Source organism: Kogia breviceps, chromosome 7 (assembly GCF_026419965.1).
Source record: "Kogia breviceps isolate mKogBre1 chromosome 7, mKogBre1 haplotype 1, whole genome shotgun sequence".
Lineage (NCBI taxonomy): Eukaryota > Metazoa > Chordata > Mammalia > Artiodactyla > Physeteridae > Kogia > Kogia breviceps.
Window position 1 is genome coordinate 105,191,682 of NC_081316.1, and position 17,634 is coordinate 105,209,315.

The 17,634-nt window shown below is 41.5% G+C and overlaps 1 long non-coding RNA gene and 1 pseudogene across 1 annotated transcript in view; one reads left to right on the forward strand and one right to left on the reverse strand.

Annotated features, from left to right (window-relative positions):
* Window positions 1–17,634, reverse strand: part of LOC136794521 (uncharacterized) — an 87,852-nt gene that overhangs the window by 30,092 nt on the left and 40,126 nt on the right. The window contains exon 2 of the long non-coding RNA XR_010841455.1: window positions 4,266–4,336. This is a non-coding gene — a long non-coding RNA (uncharacterized lncRNA). The remainder of the gene's footprint in view (window positions 1–4,265; window positions 4,337–17,634) is intronic.
* On the forward strand, window positions 155–1,899 carry LOC136794518 (zinc finger protein 133 pseudogene; annotated as a pseudogene).

The window sequence follows — 17,634 nt, forward strand, 5'->3', positions numbered from 1 at the left end:
GAAACCCTACCCTGCCGGATCTTGAGTTTCCATGGACTCTCCTAAACCTTTCGGTTCTCGTTCTGACCCCTGTGGCTCCTGCCTGCCCAGAGAGGACTGCCTGGTGGGCCAGGGGAGGACTCCTGGGCTCCTGACAGCCCAGCCTCAGGCACACATGGCATTCAGAGATGTGGCTGCGGATTTCACCCAGGAGGAGTGGATGCTGCTTACTTAGACCAGCTCAGAGATCCCTGTACCGGGAGGTGATGCCGGAGAATTACAGCAACGTGGTCTCACTGGGGAATCCCATGTTCTAAACCAAAACTCATCACCCAGCTGGAGCAAGGGAAGGAAACCTGGAGAGAAGAGAGAAAATGCCCACCGGCCACTGGCCCAGCAGAACCAAAGCCAGAATTCCACCTCAGTGCTTTCTGCCCTCCGGATTTCTCCAGTCAGAAATTCCACATGCAGCATATGCTGTGTAGTCATCCTCCCTGGACCTCCTCGTGCTCGTGTGCAGAAGATCCTGCCCAGCAGCAAGCCTCCGATGGAAGTTCCCGGAACGATAAAGCAGAAGGTCAGGAGAGAGAAGGTACCCAGACTTTGGAAAGACAAAGAAAAGGACTTCAGGGACTTTCCCCAGGCCGCCACCCCAGAGGCTCTAGGGATGGCATCCAAGGCGTGGAGGTAGAGGCCAGCCAGCTCAGAGGGGGAGCTCTGAGGAAACAGACAGACTGTTAAAGAGAAGTGTTAGGATTTGGACCAGTCAACTGTGGGGAGTGTGGACTGGGCTTCAGCAGGATGACAAACGGGCTCAGGTACCAGTGGACACACTCAGGGGAGAAGCCTTATGTGTGCAGGGTGTGTGAGAAGGGCTTTAGCCTAAGGAAAAGCCTTGCCAGACACCAGAAGGCACACTCAGGGGAGAAGCCTGTCGTATGCAGGGAGTGTAGGTAAGGCTTTAACCGCAAGTTGACGCTCATCGTACACGAGAGGACACGCTCGGGCGAGAAGCCTTACATGTGCAGCGAGTGCGGGCGGGGCTTCAGCCAGAAGTCAAACCTCATCATCCACCAGCGGACACACTCCGGGGAGAAGCCCCACGTGTGCCAGGAGTGTGGGAAAGGCTTCAGCCAGAAGTCAGCTGTCGTCAGACACCAGAGGACACAGTTAGAGGGGAAGACTATTGTGTGCAGCGACTGTGGGCTGGGCTTCAGCGACAGGTTGAACTTCATCTCACACCAGAGGACACACTCCAAGGAGAAGCGTTATGTGTGTGGTGTGTGTAGGCGCAGCTTCAGCCAGAGTTCAACCCTCATCTCACACAGGCAGACACACACTGGGGAGAAACCTTATGTGTGTGGGCTGTGTGGGTGAGGCTTTAGATTCAAGTCACACCTCATAGACACCAGAACATACACTCAGGGGATAAGCCCATTGTGTGTAAGGCCTGTAGGTGAGGTTTCAACCAGCAGTCCAATCTCATCAGACACCAGAGGACACACTCAGGGGAAAAGCCATACGTGTGCAGGGAGTGTGGGCGAGGCTTCAGTCACCAGGCAGGTCTTATCTGGCACAGGCAGAAAGACTCAAGGGAAAAGCCTGACCCGTGTAGGCAGTATGGACTCGGCTTTAGCAGTAAGTCAGCTTTAATCACGCACAAATGGGTACACTGAGAAAAGAAGCCCTGTTTATGCAGAGAGCATTGCCAAGGCTTTCCCCAAAAGTCACACCTCATCTTACATCAGATGACACACCAGGGCAAGAAGCCTTACGTGTGCAAGATGTGTGGACAGGGCTTTAGCCAGAAGTCTCACCTCAGCAGACACAGGAGGATGAAGTCTGCCCACCACAAACTGACTTCAGTCTGACCCTGAGGCCTACTTGGGGCAATCTTCTGACCCCTTACACTCTCTTTGAAAGTGAAGAGGTGGCAAGGACTGAGTTATCAAACATCTTATACTTTCATGAAATGCATTCCATAAGTGGTCAAAGGGCATTTGACTTCATATACTTCTTCCATGCTAAGTCTTCATGTTTTGTGGCCTTTTGTTCTAATAAACTGCATGTTTACAAAAAAAAGAGAAAATACTCAGATGTTGAAGCTCTCTTTTGAAGAGAGTAGTCAACACAACCTGGTAATGGACAGGTGACTGTCCCCCCAGAGATGGATACAATGACTATTGAAAGTTTGCCTCTCCTCACCTTGAGAAGAGGTTGGGAATGTCTTTGTACAAAAGATGGTTGCATCTTGTTAGGTGAAAGAACAATTCATTTCATGGTTGTGGGAAGTTCAAATCTGTGTAGAAAGGAGTGTATAGATGCTGAGGACCCAAAGGAATACCCTGGAACAGCCCAATTGTCTTTCTAATTTGAACCCTTCCTTCCAAACTCCACTTTGTGATACTAGGACTTCTGCTGTGCACTGGCTCCCTGGCCAACTCTGTCCATTGGAGCCACTGGAGGAAGACTGCAGGGCTGCAGGAGGAACAGAGAAACTTGGCCCTTCCTGTTGGTGCCCTGTTTGCTTTATGCTCCGGTCAGAGTTGTCTGTCTGGTCATGGCAATTTGTTTCAAGGCAGCAGTTGAATAGTTTGAAGTTTCTCCAATACAGGTCCCGCCCCCACACCCTTAGAAGGATTGAGTCCCAACCCCATGAGCCCTTCCTTCAAACTCAGCAATACCAGTCCCAGCCAAGCAGTTTCTTTTCCTTAGAAGTTTGACTTTCAGCTCTGTGGGTCCTCTCTTTCAAGATCCTAGGTTTTAATAACTCCAACCTCTTCTCTTTGTTGCCCCAGTTCTAGGGGTGGTGGCTGCTTCCTGCAGTTGCTACTTCCATGACACTCTAGTGTTCTCTTTTCAGTTAGTGAGCAATTCTTCTGAGCTACTTACTGTCCTTTACATTAATTCTCTACGTTTACAATTTTCAAAATACCTGTTATGGCTTTTGTCTCCTGATTAGACCCTGACTAATACACCTTTCAAGGGGGATCTCTACAGTGACGTGGCAGACAAAGATGGAAGCCCCTCCTTCGAATCTGACCTCCACCACACTGTGCTCCAGCAATATCAGGACTGCCTGTAGCTCCCATCCATAATGTGGTTTCTGCTTCTGGGTTATCTACCTATTTTGGAATCATGACAAGACCATCTCTTTGGACCAAAGACTAAAATGAAGATGTGTACATAACACAAAGTGATAAGTGCCCTAAGAGATAAAGCAGGGTGGGACTATCAAAGACTGAGATATTCCAATTAGCAGTAGGTGGGGAGGGAACCAGGAAAAGCTTCATGAAAAATATGGCAGTGGATCTGGATTTGGAAACTTTAGGTAGAATTTGTACAGGTAGGGGAGAACGAAGGAAGAGAATGATGGGCAGGAAGCATGGCATAAGGAAAGGCCCAGAAATGGAAAATCGTGGGTTGTGGGTGGAGAAGAGTAAATCAGATTATTTGGATGGAGCATTAGGTGAGTCTTCAGTGGGATAGTCACCCCTCCGTCTCCATCCCCCACAATCATTCCCCTAGCTCACCCCTGCTGGAGCTCAGCTACCCCTCTAACTCACCCATCTCTTGCCACTTCCATCTCCCCACCCCTGCCCCCAGGGAACCCTCAGTCAGAATGGAGGGATTTATGAGCGGTAACACTCCCTTCTCAGATCAATGGCTGAAGATAAATAGCTATAATGCAGAAAAATAATCCATATTCATTAGAATTGAATTGAGCAAATGATATTATAAAAACTCCCTTGGAAATCTATGGAAGGGAATTAAAGAGAAGTTATTCTAATGTCACTACTGTCTGCCAAGCTACAGGTTTAAGAAATCAGGCAACTGAAGCTCCTGTTACTATTCAAAGGAAGCTTCAAAGGTCATTTAGGGTCATAGCTATATTGGCTACTTGGATGTAGAGGGTAAGAGATGGAAGAGATGTTTTCCTCCCTGATCTTCCTTGGAGATCTAAGAAACAAATGAACTCGTGGGTCGCCTCCAATCCTAGAATCCTGTAACTCCTGTATTCCTCCCTGATGTCATGAGGAGTCACAGATGAGCTTCAGGAATGTCAAGTGCAACCATTAACTTAGAAAACAGCCTTGACTCCTAAAGACCAGACTCCCTAGGAGGTCCCCTCTCCTGTCCCATGGAGCCTCTGGTCATTCTCGGAGCCAGACCCCCCCAGTCTCTATTCACCATACATCTCACAAAATAAGAATAGATACAGATTCACAAGTCTTAGTCTAACACAGCTGTGAAGAGTGGAGAAAGGTCAAAGGGAAAGTACAAACCTGGCCTGGTGAATGTTTGCAGAGCTCAGGCAGAAGGGCTGGATTCCAGTTTTGACTTCACCTCTTAGCAGCTGTGGGAAAATGACAGAATTCTTTGAGTCTCAGTTTCTTTGTCCGCAGAATAAGGACAATAATATAATAATTCCTCCCTCAGCAGGATTACTACGAAGATTAACACAATGCATGGTGAAAGTGCTTTACGCACTGCGAAATGCTATTCAAAAACTTTTATTGTCCTAAAAGCTTAGAGATGTTTTTCTGAAGCAGGTATCTTGTTAATGGAATCTGTCTATGGTTCCATGAGGTTCATAAATGCCCTGAAATTGTATGCCAAATTGTCTATGTATGTATGTAGGTATGTATGTATGTGCATTTTGAGGGGGAAGAGGACCATGGCTTTTAAGAGATTCTCTAAGAAGTTTGTGACCAGCAGCGATTATGAATTAAGAACCCCTGATAGAAGGAGAACTGACAGAAGTGCCACATCTCTGTGCAGATGGGACCAGAGTCTTTTATGCATCACAGCAAGAGAGACCTTATCTTAGCAGGAATCACTGCAAGATGAAGCATCAAAGCCATTGAGGAAAGTTGTAGAATCTTGGTGGTCAGCCAGCCAATGGCCTGGGTGCTGACTTGCCCTGAAGCAGGTGGAATGGTATTAACAGGTCCTTAACAGTTCTTCAAACCTCCATGGTTTGAAGAACTCCATGGTGTGTTTGAACACACCTCCATGGTGCCCAACCCCAGGGGGCTCTGTTCAGCTGTATGTGACTGGAGCCCTTTGGAGGTGATCCCTGGAGTTTGGCAGAGAAGGGGGCTTGCCTCCATCTTACTTCCCTCTGTGCCCTTTCCAGTCTCAATCCTCAAAACAAAAGGAATCACAAATGCTATGGTAGCCTCTTGCTCTCCTTTGCCCTTCCTGAAACCCCTGTTGCTTCCTTCTCCCCCGGGCATGCTGGGAGATTCCTTGCTGTGGGGGAGGGAGGGGAGCATCTAGATTGCATCTTACTTTATAGTATCTTGTGTTTGGAACCCAGACTTAGGTACAGGATGGCCCCACACTCCCTTCTTCTAACCCAGGCTGTCTAAAATCTCCCCCAGAGTCCCTGGAATCCTCCAGAGGAAAAATTAATCAGGGCCCCAGCTCACTGAAGGCACGATTGGCCAACTGTTAGGTTTTTGTTTTTATTGTTCACATAATTTTATTCCCCACTGATGACACTTGAAAATCCTGGAGGCCCCTTCCCGATATCTTTTGCAGTGTTTATAAGATGGGGGCATAGAGGCTGACCCACATTGGAAGGAAATAAAGAGGTTATCTTGTCCTTGCCCATAGCTTCCTTCCCTGAAAGGGCCCCAGGGTAGATACCTCACAAGCTGCCCTCCTCAGGAGATCAGGAACGTCTCCTGGTGTCTCATCTGAGTCCCCTGGATGGTGCCACGTGAAGTAAAGCAAGTGACCCCACATCTAGACTCAGTCTCTTCCGCTCCAACTTTCTGCAAGTCTCAGGGCCCCATAAACTACTTTGGGTCTCTTTTCTTCCTCTGAGTTTTATTTACTTTTTTCTGGGAAACTTCCAAGCATTTGGGGGAGGTAGTGTGGACAGAAATGACCACAGCGCTAGAGGGAATGTTTAAGGAGCCCAACAACCATCCAACACGATTTATTGAGCATCTGTCATGTTACAAGAATGATGCAAGTCACACAGAGAGAAGGATTCCGGCTGGGTGAGCCCCTCCAGAAAGCCAGCTTCCAAGGACAGGGCGACCACCCTGCAAGTCAGGTCCACAACGTTTGCCTATCTTTATGGAGTTTATCCCAGTCTGTCTAATGGGTATCATGGTGATTTGGGTAAAAGACCTACTCCCCCACTGGACCACAGATGCCTTAAGGGCAAGAGGGGTCCAGACATGTTCTACATTTGTTGGTTGAATTAAATTAAATCAAAACAGAGTTCATGCCCTGTTTTTTATTATCTCTTTAGGTGGTAGAGAGCAAAGGTAAATAGGAGTAGAACAGTGAACACACACAATGCTCCTGAAGAATTCTCCTCTATTAAACGCGCGCGCACACACACACACACACACACACACGCTCATATACACACATGCACATATGTGCATATTCATGCACGCACACACATCACATTCAGAGGAGACTCTTGGCTCCCTGCCGCTTGCTTGAAAACCCAGGCTTCAAGAGACAATTAAATATTTATATCTTTACATCTCAGTATCTTCTTTTCAAATCCAAACAGCTCCAACAGGAGCCATCACTGGCACTTATTTAACTCCTTAAAAACATCCACGAGGGGTTTTATCCTTTTACAATTAAGTTGTTAAGAGCAGAGAAGATACAACAGGCTTGAGTGTGGGAATGAGCTTACTCCCCAGAAACAAGGCTGTGGGAGCCCCAACTCACTCTCTTAGACTCAGTCTGGGATCCAGCGCTCCTGGATCTGGGGCCCAGCCGCCCAGCCCATACCCTCACCCATTGTCTGCAAAGGACAAAGGGATGCTCTCTTGCCAGCTTTCCCCAACAGGCCCTTGAGTGCCCTGCAATCAGGGCTTGGCAGATTATGCAAATTGCCTGTACATAATAATGTCCTCACTAAGTAGATTAACCCAGTGCAGGTTACCGGACAGGAGCTAGCAGCTGTTGGCTGCCGGACCCTTAGCTCTCTGCCCCAGCCCCAAGCATGGTGACAGTGCTTTTAGACCAGGCTGCTATGGCCTTCTCACTACACTACCTTCCCCACCTGCCACCGGGCCTCTATCATGTGTACACCCTTACCTCTTCTCCCTCAGTCTGTGCCTGACGGCCTACCCTGTGGGATCTCCAATGTCAGGGCTGAGAGGAAAGGGAACAAAGCCCTTTCCCAGGAGTTGCTTGAGCTAAGGGGAGGTAAAGGAGCTTTCAAATGGGCAGAGTCTTACCACCTTGAGTCACTGACATATGCATTTATGTCTAATTCTCCATCTGTGGGCAGGACTTGTGTCCCTGAACTCTCCATAAAACCCATTCTAGGGCCTGCAACACAATGACTACTCACCAAATGAATGTTTGCTGGATAGAATTGAATTCCAAAATCACAGGGCTGGGAAAACATCTTCAAAATGATTCAAGCAGTCAACAGACATATTCTGATTATGACACATCTGCCAGGCACTGTGTGAACACTGGCATAGGGATTTCAGCCTTTGCTGCTATGAGTTCCTCGAAATTATAAGCAAATTATATGTTCATACGTTTTTCTGTAGGGAGAGGGCCCATGGCTTTCACCAGCTTCTTCACGGGGCCCTGACCTCTCCCTAAAAAAATGTTAACCACTGCCTGTCTGCGGGAAGGACAGACATGAAACCCAACAATCACAGCAGTGTGATAAGCCTCGGACCAAGATGAGCACAAGATGATATGAGGGCATAGAAGAGGGTCCAACCTGCAGAGGACAGAGCCCTGAAATCAGCATCACTCCCTTCTAAGGCAGATATTACAAGTCCCATATCACTGGTTGGTTAAATGAGGCTCAGAGAGTTTAGGCTACCTGACCAAAGTCACACATCAGTAGAACCAAAAGTAAATCGAAGCTCAGTGTTGAGCTTGCTCCCTGCAGCTGCCTTGGCATTTGAGACCCCAGCTTCAAGACCCCTCCTGCTCCCCCAGGGTTCAGGGGACAGAGGAATGGAACCCCTGCAATGACTGTCTGAATTCTGATCAGCCATGGAGCAGGCTTGGCGGCTAGGTCTCTGGGTCCCCGGTGTGCACATCTTTGCATGCTTCAGCAGACTTTGTGGAGTCTATTTACCACATCTAAGACCAATTTCCTTCCCTTCGGTTGCTTTGAAGATAATTTAAGGTACTTGCATTGTCTGCCTGGGAATGTAAAAAGCTAGCTAATGCCGAAATCGATGCTTCCTGCTTAATGCCGTGCCTCCGCCCACCTGCCCTGCGCAGCGGCTGGCGCACACAGCCTTCAATGACGGCTTCAGCAGATCTTCCCGGCCGGCTACTTTGTTAATCAGAAAGGGGCTGGGGGCTGGGGGCGCGGGGGGGGGTGCCTCAGGATAACGGCAAGCAGATTGAGTTGTTAAGCACGAATGAAATATTTAGTAACACCACTGGCAGGGTTCGGCTGGTCGGGAACAGTACCTCAGCCCTGCTTGGGACAGGGGGTGGGGGAGGGTGCCCAAAATGGTCTCCCCAAGCTAGGGGTGCAGATTAGCCTGTTCCAGCCCGCAGTGAGGGAGCAGAGAGCAGCACCGGATCAGGCTGAGAAAATGCTGCAGAGAGGAGGGGGGAGAAGACCAGCCCGGACATGACCTCCCAGCTGGCTCTGTTCCCAGGGCAGGCTGGGACCACTTAGGAGGGCAGGTTACTCTGCCAAACCTGCACCTGCAGCCCCCCAGAGGCCATGAAATAGGGGTGCTCATCACCAAGGAGGGAGCTCCCGTTGTCTGCTTGTCTCCACATCTCTTCTAGGTGCCGATGCTCTGCACTGGAGCTCAGCTCTTCGTAGAAAGTTTAACCGGGACTTAGAGGGCTAGCTGAAGGGTGGGGTTGGAGAGGTAAGAATAGAAAAGATGGCATTTTCCATGTTCTTCCTTCCTAAACTACTCTGGGAACAGAGTACTCTAGCCCTATGTACTTTGTATTATACTATCCTGACTTCCTCCCTGCTAAAATTATGGAATCTCAACCTTAGATGGGACTTGGCAGATCACATGTTCATCCAACATTTATTGAGCTCCTTACCTACTATGACCAAGTATAGTATATACCATGCCATTCACCCATCCCACATTCAATATTTTAATCCCCTTTGTAGCATCCCATCCCAAATTGACCAATACTAGAATGACTTCATGGATGGGGAATGAGTTATTTCCTACTGATTCTCATTCCAGCAATCTTTATTAGGAATAATTCCCTTTATTCGAACCAAAATCTGTGCCCCTTCAGCTTTTATTTATACCCTTGGCCCTTGTTCCCCTGACCCATTCCCTACTCCCCCATCCTCCCCTACATTGCCAAAGCCACAGTAGCATCCTTCAGATATCTGAAAACATCTCCAGGCTTCTTCCAACTCAGCAGTATGACCAAAATCTAATTATAATCTGAGGAACCAGGTGGACTGTGGCAGTACTAAATCTTTTGGATGTCAAATAACTTAATCTTTTCATAGCTTTTCTCCCTCACGTTTATTTGATTCCTTTTCTACTTAATCTCCAGGTCTACCACAAGGTGACAGTCACAAAACTCCCTCATAAAAGCAGGTTACAAAATTTCTGCTCTTGTCTGGGGTAGACTGGCTTGTATCAAACAAATTCTCCTGCTAATAAAAACTTCAAAAATCAAAATCAAAAACAACTCTTTAAAAATCAACAGAGAGCTGCCAAGGCATCCAGGACTTATGAGCCAAAATTTTAAAAAGAAGGGAAATGAACTGAGAGGCACCCTACATTCATGATTGCTTTTCCCTGATTCATATTTAGTAGCTCAGAGGCTGAAAGGACAAGCAGAGACTAAGAAGATGAACATAAAGTAGTAGCTAAGACACAATGAAGCCAAGCAGAGCTTTTGACAGTCTCATGAGGCTGAGGAGACATATACTGGAGCTCAGAGCTACCAACCAAGGCATTTAGGATATAAAGGTTGAGATCCTGGAGACAAGAGAAGACCAAAGAAGTGAGCCCAATACTTAATGGCACTTTCCCTCAAGGCATGTGTGATCCATAAGCAGCAACCCAGGGGATGAAAAACCTAACTAAAAACTGGCTACAAGGCTGGGAAATTTTAAAAGGCTGTTAGGTCTGGGTCCTTGCTGCCAAGATGCCAGAAGGGCTGGGTGTGTTGTGCCCCCTTCCTAAGAGGATCTTCATCCTGGTGTAGACCAAGAAAAGAAGCAATAATGGTCATGCCAAAAAGGCTATGGCCACATGTAGCCTATATGCTGCACTAACTGCACCCAGCTTGTGCCCAAGGACAAGGCCATTAAGAAGTTCATCATTCAACATATAGTACAGGCCACAGTCATCATGGACATTTCCAGAGAGAGTGTCTTTGGCACACTTGTGCTTTCTCTATGTGAAACTACATTACTGCATGAGTCATGCCATTCACAGCAAGATAGCCAGGAAATCATTCTCACAAAGCCCAGAAAATCCACACACCTTCACCTAATTTAGACCTAATTGTGCCACCCCGTGACCTCTGCCAAAGCCCATGTAAGGAGCTGGGTCCTTAAGGACTGAAGAAAAACTGTCTTCTGGAAAAAAAAACGACTGGAAGTTATGCTTTTCAAAAAGAGACTTTAGTAGTCTCACAGTCCTACGAAGACAAAAATGAAAGGCCACAACCAAGGAGGAGACCTGGTACACATTCCAGGATTTCATTTGGGATTCATGAAGTGCTAAACCGAAAGAATAAATGTGAAGAGGGACTATACCAACCTTCACAGAGACTGGAACCCAGCTTCAAATACAGGTGCTCTTCCTCTACTATAGTTGACTAAGCAAATCTTAACTGGAAGAAGATATCATCTAGAGATTACAAATGTCATAAAAATGCCTGGCATTCAATAAAAACTAACTAGGCATGCAAGGACACAGAATGAAATAAGTAAGAATGAAAATAAAGGTCAGATCTTAGCTTCAACAGATGAACCAAATATTAGTATTTTCAGACACAGACTTTAATGTCACTATGATGAATATCTTCAAGAAAATAGATCGAAATGAGAAATTTCAGTAAAAAAGAAAAAAACCACTCTGGAATCTTTACAAAGAACCAAAATTCAAGAACTAAAAATATATAACACCTAAAATCAATAATTTGGGTTTAATTAGAGATTAGACACTGCTGAAGGAAAGAATAGGTTGGAATGGTAGGTTGGAAGACAATAACCAGACTGATAAAAAGAAAATATTTTTAAAAGATGGAAATGCAGAAAAGAATATAAGACATATGGGACATGGTGGAAAGATCTAACATGTGAAACTGGAGTACGAGAAAAAAAAAAAAGAGAAAAAATTTAGCATAAACAATATTTGAAAAATAGTGACTGTGAATTTTCTGAAATTCACATTCTTCTAAACTGAAGAAAGACATTAAGCCACAGATTTTCAGTGGGATAAATGTGTAGGCATATCATGGCAAAATTATTGAAAACCCAACACCAAGAGAAACATTTAAAGCAACCAGAGAAAAAAACCCACATTACTTTCAAATGAGTAACAACAAAACGTAGATAACTTCTTAATAGAAATGATAAAAGTAGTAAAAATAATGATTTCAGTTTATTGTAATAAACCAAAGATGCATATTATAGTATTAGGAGTAACCAATAAAAAAATAGCAAAAGACTATACAACTAACACGATAATAGAAATAACAAAACATACTGAATTAACTCAAAGAAAAAAATAAAGGAGGATAAAATAAAGCATTACAAATAAGAAAATATACACTCTAGTGTGTTTAAGCCCAAATATATCAGTAATTACATAAGAGGATAAATACACTAAATCCTTCTGTTGAAAACAAAATTTGTCAGACAAATTTTTAATTTGTCAGATAAGTTTTTAATACCAATTATTTATTTATATTATTCAGAAAACACATATAAGGTTTCTAGATTGGGGCTGACTATTACTACTTACAGTAATAACTGCATTTGTTCCCCATGCCCAATTTTCCCGCTTAAGGGTGGTGTAATGAGAACCAGATTGTTAGGACTGTACATGCAAAGGGTACACAGAGGAGAGGAATTCAAAAATTATGAATCTGAGAGTTTATATAGGAACAGCCATAAGGCTCCCCTACCGCCTTCATCCTGAGAGAGGGAGAGGAACATTTCTAACGCAAACTATTTTCTCAGGGAAGAGAAATGACAAAGTCTCTACTCTGGAATTCAAATACTTGGCTCTGGGGTTGATATATTTACTTACCCTTTGAATGGGAGCAGATGGCTCCATTATAAAGAATAAAAGCAGCTCCAGGTTTATCACCCTTAGAATGTGAGGAGCAAATGTGTCTGGGGGAAAGAGACATTCTTTCTTTGCTTAGAAAGACTTAGAAAACTTTAACCAGGCAGAAACACGAAAATATTCGTATTGCTTTCCAACAACTATGATGAAGAAAAACAACTATATGCTGCTTATAAGCAATGCATCTTAAATATAAGACCAAAGAAAGGGTAAAAGAATAGAAAAAGATATACCATGCTAACACTAACCAAAGGAAAGCTGGTATGGCTATATTTATATCAGACAAAGTAGACTTTTAAGGCAAGAAGAATTACCAGAGATAAAGCAAGACATTTCCTTATGACAAAGAGATCAATCTACCAGGAAGACATAAAAATTCTTAGTATGTATGTACCTCATAACATGACTTCAAAATGTAAAAAGCAAAATTTGGAGCAAGGAGAAAGAAAGAATTTCTTATGTTTTTCTCAATAACAAGTAGAATGAGTACACAAAAATATAAAGGATATAGATTTGAAGTACACACTTAATAAACCTAAACTAATTAAAACTGTATTAAACTAATTAAAAATACACAAAAACAATACACTCAATATCCTTTTGGAGTAACAAGTAACAGATATACCTTCACACCTAAAATAACTTAAAAAATTGAACAAAATTTATAAAACAATGATTCTTAAGGCTTTGGCCATCAGGCTACAAAGAAGAATGATCCTTGAGAGATGGGAAGTAAGGCAGGTGAGTGAGCCCTGTTATTGTCCCAACTTACTGCCTGCAGAAAGTTTTCAGGCTGTGCTACACGGAGGAGAAACCCAAGTGGAACTGAGTGGTCTCCTTGAATTGAGGAAATAAATTCAAGAGTCTGGGGAGTCCAAGGTGACCAGAGTTAACTCATACCACAGTTCAATAATTCTCTCTTATTATTTTTCAGTCTTTATTTTTATGTTTCTTTCTGAATACTTTCCACTGCTTTGTCTTCAAATGTACTAATTTTTTCCTGTACAATGTCTAAATTACCATGATCCCATTTAGTATCTTTTTCATCTGAAACATGGCAGTTTTTTCATCTTTAGAAATTCATAGTGGGCCTTTTTCTTTCTTTTATGTCTCTACTTATACACAGTATAGCTAAATTTTCCTCTAGCTTTTTTAGCCTATGGAATACAAGTATAATAACTGTTTTCATGCCCTTGTCTACTAACTCTACCATTTGGATCAGTTTTGATTGGTTGAAAATTCTCCTTATTATAGATATACTTTTCCTGCTTCCTCACAGATCTGATGATTTTTTATTGGATGCCAAGCATTATAATTTTATCCCACTATGTGCTGAAATATTTGTATTCCTATAAATATTCCTTAGCTTTGTCCTGGGATACAGTCAAGTTATTTGGAAGCAGATTGACCTTTCTGAAGTTTGGCTTTAGGCTTCATTACGTAGGACCAGAAAAACATTTAATCTAGGGTTAATTTTCACCACTACTGAGGCAAAATCCTTCTAGTTTTTGTCCCTGAGGCTCCATGAATTATGGTTTCCATTCTGGATAGTAGGAATGGGTACTATTCTCAATCCTATGTGAATACCAGAGATTGATTGTTCCATAGAATTTTTTCAGGTTTTTCTTTCCCTGGCCTCAGGTGGTTTCCTCAAATGAGTTTTCTCTCTCTCTCTCTCCCCCCTCTCTCCTTCCTCTTCTAAAGTTAGATTATAATAAGTTTAAAATATATACTATAAGCCCTTAAGATACCACTAAAATGGCAAAGCAAATAGTTACAGCTAAACCCAACACAAGGGATAAAATGGGATTGTAACAAGGACTCAATTAATACAAAGAATAGCAGACATCTTAGACAAATCGAATACAATATATAAAAAGATAATATATCATGACCAGGAATGCAAAATTGATCTAACATTTTAAAATCAATGTTATTCGTTGAATAAACAGACCAAAAAAGACAAACCATACAATCATCTCAATAGATGCAGAAAAACATTTGACAAAATTCAATGTCATTCCTTATAAAAACTCTCAGAAAACTAAGAAATAAAAAGAACTTCCTCAACTTGATAAAGATCATCTACAAAAACCTGCAGATATCACACTTAAAGAAAACTTCAGGTACAGATGATTTCTCCAGTGAATTTTATCATACATTTAAGAAATAAATCTACACAATTTTTCCCAGAGAATAGAAAAACTTTACAACTCCCAACTTATGAGACCAATATAATCTTGACACTGAAACCTGATAATAACATTACAATAAGAAAAACTTCAGATCAATCTTTCTCATGAACGTAAATTCAGAAATTCTAAACAAATTATCAGCAAATGGGATCCAATGCTATATAAAAAGAACAATATATCACATTCAACCTGGGCTTATTCCAGGAAAGTAAAGTTTGTTTACTATTTGAAAAGCAATCAATGCAATTGATAGTAATTCACCAATTAACAGAATAAAGGAGAAAAAAATTACATGATCTCCTCAATAGATGTAGAAAAGTCATTCAATAAAATTCAACACTCATTCATTTTTAAAATTAGAAAAAGAAAGCTTAACAAGTTAGCCACAGAAGGAAACTTCCTTAATTTTATAAAGGATTAAGGATAACTATAAAAAACTTGGAACAAACACCATTCTTAATGAAAAATATTAAAAGACTTACCCCTGATATCAGAAATGAGGCAATGATGTCCACTGTCACCCTCCTATACAACATTATATCATACATCCTACCCAATGCGATAAGGAAAAGGAAAAAAGTATATAATGTTTGAAAATAAAGTCATTTTGCAAGGGATGTGATTGTGTACTTGAAAATCCAAAAGAATATGCTGATAAACTGAGAGAGTTAAAAAATTAATTTAGCCAAGTCAAGCAAGGTTACAGTTCAACATGCAAAAATTAATTGAATTTTTATATACAACCAAACTATTAGGAAATATTTTTTTTTCTTTTTCTTTCTTTCTTTTTTTTTTTTTTTTTTGTGGTACACGGACCTCTTATTGTTGTGGCCTCTCCCATTGTGGAGCACAGGCTCCGGACGCACAGGCTCAGTGGCCATAGCTCACGGGCCCAGCGGCTCCACAGCATGTGGGATCTTCCCGGACCAGGGCACAAACCTGTGTCCCCTGCATCGGCAGGCGGATTCTCAACCACTGTGCCACCAGGGAAGCCCTTAGGAAATATTTTTTAAAGATAGCGTTTTCAAAATAATATTTTCAATAGCATCAAACACATAAAATACCTAGAAATAAATCCAACAAAAGATGTGCAAGACTTCTAGGAAAGAAAAAAACCTATACACTTTATTAAGATAAAGAAAACTTAAATGAGTGGGAGATATTATATATTTATGGATTGAAAGATTCAATATTGTAAATTAAATACTGTAACAAAAAGTCAATCCTCCCCAAAATGATATAAAATTCAATGCCATCCTAATCAAAATCTCAGCATGTTTTTTATTTTATAGAAATGGATAAATTGATTCTAAAACTTACATGAAAATGCAAAGCATAAAAAGAGCAAAGACAATATTGAAGAAGAGTAACAAACTTGGAGGACCTAAACTACTAGATATTAAGTATATTATTAAGCACCAGTAATTAAGAAACTGTTGAGTTGGCACAAGGTGAACAAATGTACAATAGAAAGAAATAGAGAATACAAAAGCAGTCTGATACATGCTTCACTTCTAGCAAAGGTGATATGGTGGAACAAGGGGAAATCAACAGTCTTTTCAATAAGTGGAGCTCAATTATTGGTTATTTATATGGGGAAAAAAAAATATTGACCCCTACCTCACACCATACACAAAAATCAGTTCCAGATGTATTATAAATAAAAAAGTGAAAGGTTAAACAATAAAACTTCTAGAACATAGGAAAATATATTAATGATCTTGAAGTAGGTAAATGTTTCTTAAATTGGCACAAAATATACTAACCATAAAGGAAAATATTGATAATGGGACCAACTTAAAATTTAAAGCTTCTGTTTATCAAATGATACCTTAAAAGAGTGAAAAGGCAACTCACATAGTGGGAGAAGATTTTTTCAATAAATACTTGACAAAAAAACCCCTCATATCCAGAATATACAATGACTCCTACAATCAATTTTTAAAAACACAGAAAATCCAATAGATAAATGGGAAACAAATAAACAGGTATTTCACCAAAAAAGGATATCTATGTGCCCAAGAAGCATATCAAAAAGCACTTGATTTCATTAGTCATTAAGGAAAAACAAAAAAAAAACCACAATGAGTTACAACTACACACTCAACAGAATAGAACATTTTAAAGCATTGGTAATAATCAAGTGTCGGCAAGGATATGGAGCAAATGAAATTCTCGCAGACTGTTGGTGCAAGTATAAATTGGTTTACCCACAAGTCTGTTCCCTAATAGAAATGCATACATAAATGTATCGAAAGACATTACTGATAACAACACACTGGGGTTGGGGGTGTTGGGGGAGTACCTGTCAATAGTAAAATGTGTAAATAATTTGTAATACAGTCACACAGTGGAATACTATGCAACAAAGAAAATGGATGGACTAATACTACATACAACAGCATGAATGTACCTTACAAATATAACGTGGAACAAAAGTCACACGAAAAAGCATATACTGTATGATTCTATTTATAAAAAATTCAAAAGCAGGCAAAACTCCTATCTAGTGATGAAAGTCAGAGTAGTAGTTGTTTTTGGTATGGTTAGTGACTAAAAGAGGCATGGAGAGGTTTTGAGGAGCAGGTGATAGTCTATTTCTTGATCTGAACATTAGTTGGTTACCTACCAGTGAAAATTCATTGAACTATACTTAAAATTTGTGCACTTCTCTCTATATATTTTCAGCTTCAATTTTTTTAGTGCTTACCAAAAATAAAATAAAATAAAACAAGATGATAAACATCATCTGTAGCATGATTTTATATGTGTAGACCTGTATAAAGAATATGTGCTAAACATATATAACTATATATGCCAAAATGCTAACAGTAATTATGTCTGGGCATTGGTTTATGAGTAATTTTCATTTTCTTCTTTATACATTTTTGTCTTATCTGAATATTTTTGATGAGAATATATTACTTTCATAAAAACTAAAAATAATAAAGCTTTAAATAAAGTTCTAATTTTCAAGTGGTAAAATGGCATGTGGCTATATTTAGAGAAGAAAAGAGTCCTAAACTCTTACAAATACATAATTGAAGCATTTACATATGAAATAATACAATGTCTAACAGGGTGCAGGGAGAAGTGGGGAGTAAAGTTTTTTAATGGCTATATATTGGTAATTGTTAAGGCTGAATTATGGTCCACAAAGGTTCATTATACTCTCTTTTCTACCTATG